Below are 6,245 nucleotides of genomic sequence, written 5' to 3'. Positions count from 1 at the left end.
AGCTCTGCCCTGGCTGCACATGTGCGTCACCTGTGGAGCTTTTAAAACTCCCAATGCCAAGGCTGTAACCTGAGCCGGTTCCATCAGAATCTCTGGCAGTGGAACCCAGGCATCAGTATTTTTTAAAGCTCTCCAGATGCCAGTGTTGTGCAGCCAAAGTTGAGAAACAGTGGTTTCGAAGTTCAGACAGATTTGGGTTCTTTTTTTTTTTTTTTTTTTTTTTTTTTTTAAGTAGGCTCCGTGCCCAACATGGGGCTTGAACTCATGACCCTGAGATCAGAAGCCACATGCTCTACCGACTGAGCCAGCCAGGCGCCCCGACCTGGGTTCATTTCTTACAACTACAAGTGAATCTATAATTAAGTCAAAGTGAAAAGTTCTTTAGAAAGCCAATTTCACAGAGAAATAAGTGTGGGATGATTGATTCGCTTTCTATTCATGCCCTCAAAAGGATACACACATAGATATGTGTTTCTCTATGCTTAAAATTTTCCAGAAGGCCATACAAGGTATGATTAGTAGCAGTAGTTTTGTGGCCCTGTGGTAAGAAGGAGACCTCCTTTTCAATATATATCCTCTTATACTCTCAATTAGTTTAACAATGTGTATATTTCCTTTTTGATTTTATCCATTTTTTAAAGATTTTTTTAAAGTAATCTCTGTACCCCAAGTGGGGCTCAAACTCACAACCCCAAGATCAAGAGTCACACGCCCCCCCCCCAACTGAGCTGGCCAGGTGCCCCTCCTTTTTAATTTTAAAGAAAACTTAGGGACGCCTGGGTGGCTCAGTCGGTTGAGCGTCCGACTTCAGCTCAGGTCATGATCTCCTGGTTCGTGGGTTCAAGTCCCACGTCAGGCCCTGTGCTGACAGCTCAGAGCCTGGAGCCTGCTTCAGATTCTGTGTCTCCCTCTCTCTCTGCTCCTCTCTTGCTCATGCTCTGTCTCTCTCTGTCTCTCAAAAATAAATAAATGTTAAAATAAAAAAAGAAAAATTAGTTGCAGAGAAGAAATTGTTGTAGTCACTGGAGTCAGATGTACTGCATCATCAGAGTACCGGCATCTGATTCCCCTTGCTTTGCTGCACCCTGAGTAGTAACTTTCATTTTTGCATTGTTGGATGAGACTCTGACGGCCTGCTGACGCTCTATGGGCTGAGACCCATCTCTGATAGATAATTTTAATGTAACCTATGCCCTTTATGGTTAAAAGTAGTAACCCTCTGGGGTGCCTGGGTGGCTCAGTCGGTTAAGCGTCCGACTTCGGCTCAGGTCATGATCTCGTGGTCTGTGAGTTCGAGCCCCGCATCGGGCTCTGTGCTGACGGCTCAGAGCCTGGAGCCTGCTTCGGATTCTGTGTCTCCCTCTCTCTCTGACCCTCCTCCGTTCATGCTCTGTCTCTGTCTCAAAAATAAATAAACATTAAAAAAATTTTAAAAAAAAGTAGTAACCCTCTTCTGTTTAAGTGGATAAAAATATTGGGTGGTTCTATAAAGGATGTTATTAAAAAATATATATATATGAAATTTATTGTCAAATTGGTTTCCATACAACACCCAGTGCTCATCCCAACACGTGCCCTCCTCAATGCCCATCACCCACTTTCCCCTCCCTCCAACCCCCCATCAACCCTCAGTTTATTCTCAGTTTTTAAGAGTCTCTTATGGTTTGCCTCCTTCCCTCTGTAACTTTTTTTTCCCCTTCCCTTCCCCCATGGTCTTCTGCTAAGTTTCTCAGGATCCACATAAGAGTGAAAACATATGGTATCTGTATTTCTCTGTATGACTTATTTCACTCAGCATAACACTCTCCAGTTCCATCCATGTTGCTACAGGGATGTCCACTCTCACTGCTGTTGTTTAACACAGTGTTGGAAGTTCTAGCATCAGCAATCAGACAACAAAAGGAAATCAAAGGCATCAAAATTGGCAAAGATGAAGTCAAGCTTTCACTTTTTGCAGATGACATGACACTATACATGGAAAACCCGACAGACTCAAAAAAAAAAATATATATATATATTTAAATTTTTTTAATGTTTATTTATTTTTGACACTGAGAGAGAGACAGAGCATGAGCAGGGGAGGGGCAGAGAGAGAGGGAGACACAGAATCCGAAGCAGGCTCCAGGCTCTGAGCCGTCAGCACAGAGCCCGACGCGGGGCTCGAACCCACAGACTGCGAGATCATGACCTGAGCCCAAGTTGGACGCTTAACCGACTGAGCCACCCAGGCGCCCCTCAAAATATATTTTTAATCGAAGAAAAAATAAAGTTACAGAACCATGTTATGTTTAAAAACATCTGCATATGTGCATGAATTGTGAGCACTGCACATGAATGAGCACTTGTATATACATAAAACATTTCTGAAAAAAACTATGAGCGGCCACCATTAAGGAATAGTGTGGTAGGCAAAATAACGTCCCCTCAAAGATGTCCATGCCCTCATTCCCACAACCTGTGAATATGCTTTGGTACATGGCAAGGGGCAGTTAAGGTTCTAGATGGAATTAAGGTTGCTAATCAGATGACCTTGAGATGGGAGATTATCCTGAATTTTTCAGGCACGCCCAATGTAATCACAGGAGTCCTTATGAGTCAAAGAGGGAGACAGGAGAATGGGAGTGAGGGTGAGAGAGACTTGAAGATGGAAGAAAAGGCCACGAAGCAAAGGATGCAAATGGCCTCTAGAAACAGGAAAGGCAGGCGAACAGATTCTCCCTAGAGCCTGCAGAAGGAATTCATTACCTTGATTTTGGTCCATTGAGAGCCATTTTGGATTTCCAACCTACAAAACTATAAGATAATGAATTGTTGTTTGAAGCCACCAAGTTTGTGGTAATCTGTTACAGCAGTGATAGGAAACTAACATAAATGGACATCAAGGCAAGAGGATACACTGGGATATTTTTACTTTTCGATTTATATCCTTCTTTAAGAGAAAACGAAACACATTCATCAAATTTAAGAGCTAAGTGGTGACCTGAGACAAATGGTTTTCATCAAAGCTCTGGGGCCCAGAAGGAGACAGGGGCTCTGAGTGGATGGGTCTGTAGACCCACTCAACCGTGTCAGAGCTGAAGCATTTTCACTGGTATCTGTTATTTATATTGGGCTTTGGTGGCCGTATTAGGCCAAGTTCTCTAGGTAGAGGGGGAGAGAGAGAGAATTGGACAAACCTACAGTTTTCCTTTTCTCCTTCTGCGTCTTTCCTTACTATCATACAGAATATTCACAACACCTCTGACACCAGATATGGTGGGGTTTTCCCCTACCTAGCAACTCTCTGTGACACCAGCTGGGTGTCCTACAATTAAACACAATTCTGACACTATCTACCTGGATGTGGCATTATATCCCACAGGTTAAGGGCTTAGTCTCACAGGACTGCTCGTATCCCACTTCAGATACTGTGCTTTTAACAACTAGGCTATAAATTGCGGGTTCCAAAGACTCCCTTCCTTGGGTTTGATTAATGTGCTAGAATGGCTCATAGAGTTCAAGAAAACATTTATATTCACCAGTTTATTAATGGATATGATAAAAGGACACAGAGGAACAGCCGGATGAAGAGATACATTGGGCCAGGTCTGGGAGAGTCCTGAGCACAGGCACTTCTGTCCCTGTGGAGTTGGGATGTGTCACCTTTCTGGTATGTGGATGTGCTCACTGACTTGGGATTTTATGGAGGCTTCCTCATGTAGCCATGATCAATAATTAACTCCATTTCCAGCTCCTTTCTCCTCTCTGAAGGATGTGGGGGTGGGGGGTAGAGTGGGGCAGGACTGAAAATTCCAAGCTTCTAATCTTGGCTTGGTCTTTCGGGTGACCAGTCCTAATCCAGGACCCCAACCAGAGTCATCTCATTAGAACAAAAGATACTACTAATGCTCAGGAGCTTCAGGAGCCCTGTGTCAGGAATGGGGACAAAGACCAAATATATATTTCTTATTATAAATCACAATATCAGAGACATCTGGGTGGCTCAGTTGGTTGAGTGTCTGACTCTTGATTTTGGCTCAGGTCATGATCCCAGGGTCATAGGATGGAGCCCTGCATTAGACTCCGTGTTGAGTGTGGAGCCTGCTTAGGATTCTCCCTCTCTCTCTCTCTCTCTCTGTCTCACCCCCTCCTTTTCCCCCTCCCCCCACTTGCACAATACTCTCTCTCTAAAATAAAAAAAATCACAATATCAGCAAGAGAGAGATTTATCATAAGGAATTGGCTCACATGAATATGGAGGCTCATCAGTCCCAAGATCTGTGAGTTGACAATGTGGAGTCCCACAGGAGCTGATGGTTTAGTTCCGGTACATGTACAAAGGTCTGAGAACCAGGAGAACCAATGATATACTTCTCGTCCAAAGGCCAGCAGGCGTGAAGCGTAGAAAGAACAGCTACTTCAATTTGAGTCTGAAGGCAGGGAAAAAGCCAATGTCCCAGCTCAAAAACCATTAGGTAGGAAGAATTATCTCTTACTTGGGAAGGGTCAGCCTTTTTGGTCTATTCAGGCTGTCAGCTGATCGGGTGAGGTTCACCCCCACTAGAGAAGACAATCCGATTTTATCAGTCTACCGATTTAATATATGTGCTGCTGAAGCAAGCACTCAGTCTACCAAATTAAATGGTAATCTCATCCAAAAGTATCCTCACAGCCACATCCAGAATAGTGTTTGACCAAATATCTGGGCACCCTGGGGTCCAGTCAAGTCAATACATAAGATTACCCATCACAGTGACTAAAAAAGATTTGAACATCATTGATCTATTAAAAATCCACCATTTTGCTGATGAGAAATTTGAAGCCAGAGAAAGGAAGGCCCTTGATCTTCTGAATCTTCCTTACTGCATTTACTTTTGCTGATTCAATTTAGGTGCCCAGCTTCATTCCCTTGTGGAGGTTCCAGGGTAGAATCTGTTTCCTTGCTTTCTCCAGCTTCTAGAGCCCATCACATTCCTTGGCTTGTGACCCTCTTCTTCTATCTTCAAAGGTAGCAAGCTGGGTTGAATTTTTCTCATACCAAATCACCCCAACACAGACTTCCCTGACTCCTCCTTTCACTTATAATCTTGTGATTACTTTGGGCCAACCTGGATAATCCAGGATAATCTTCCCATCTCAAAGTCAGCGAATTAGCAACCGTAATTCTGTCTACATCTTAATTCCTCCTTGCCAAGTAATATAACATATCCCCAGATGCTGGGGATTGGGAACTGGACATCTTTGGGGGTACATTATTCGACCTACCACAATACTACTGCCAGAAGTCTCTGCAAGAACCCCTCTCTTCACACTGCTGACCTGCGTCCAGAGGGACACTAGCTCCCTGGATCAACACTGAACCCTCCCAGGGCACCTGGGTGGCTCAGTCGGTTGAGCGTCCAACTTCGGATCAGGTCATGATCTCAGAGTTCGTGAGTTCCAGCCCCCCACATCGGAGCCCGCTTCGGATCCTCTGTCCCCCTCTCTCTCTGTCCCTCCCCCACATGTGCTCTCTCTCAAAAATAAAATAAACATTAAAAAAAAAGACAAGCTTCCCAACTCTCTAGCGTCCAGGTCCCTGCTTAGCCAGCATTACCTTCTCAGAATTTCTTCTTGTAGTGATTGCCTGCCTGGAGAGTGGTTGTTTCTTTTGGGGCCAAGATTATAGAACCCAAACCAACCAGCCAACCTAAGGGCAGCTGACCTGCATTAAATGGCACATCTAATCAAAAACTTGGCGCTGAGGCTTTCCATAATTTGGTGCCCGTCCACTTGTCATTTGATCATGAATTAAGCGCTTCATGAGCACCTACTCAATGCCAGAAGCCGTTCTAGAGGCACAATAGTGAATGCAACAGAAAGCTCATAGGACTAGCTCATAGGTCCTGAAATTAACAGATATGGAAAACTGAGTGCATTGAGGGATGGAAGTCAGAGTGGAATGGCTGAAACAGAAGGTGTAAGAAGTAGCATTGGTAACCAGCACCCACCCCAGTGACTGCTTTCTTTACAAAGCAAAAAATATACCTTGGGGGGGGCTCAAGAATGAGTACTGGGACCAGGGAGAGAGGCAGAACAGAGCCTTCTGACCTCCACAGCAGCCCCAGAATTAAAGAAGAAAAGAAAGCAGCACTCAGGGATAAAATGAACTAAGAATCAAGTCCACCTCTCGTCAGCAGTGCGGTGTTGGGAGAATGACCCGAGCTGGCTGCTCCGCCCATTACCCAAAGGAAAGCCTGCTTGCTGGGGACCCATTTACTTATACA

The 6,245-nt window shown here is 44.5% G+C and overlaps 1 non-coding gene across 1 annotated transcript; it reads right to left on the bottom strand.

Annotated features, from left to right (window-relative positions):
• Positions 1-241: 241 nt before the first annotated feature.
• Positions 242-314, bottom strand: TRNAR-UCU (transfer RNA arginine (anticodon UCU)). Its single transcript has one exon. It is a non-coding gene; the product is annotated as a tRNA-Arg (tRNA).
• Between the last annotated feature and the right edge of the window lie 5,931 nt (positions 315-6,245).

The sequence above is a fragment of the Panthera uncia genome, chromosome X (genome assembly GCF_023721935.1).
Source record: "Panthera uncia isolate 11264 chromosome X, Puncia_PCG_1.0, whole genome shotgun sequence".
Taxonomy (NCBI): Eukaryota; Metazoa; Chordata; class Mammalia; order Carnivora; family Felidae; genus Panthera; species Panthera uncia.
Note: the sequence above shows the minus strand (reverse complement) of the source record. Positions and strands in the feature narration are given on the sequence as shown.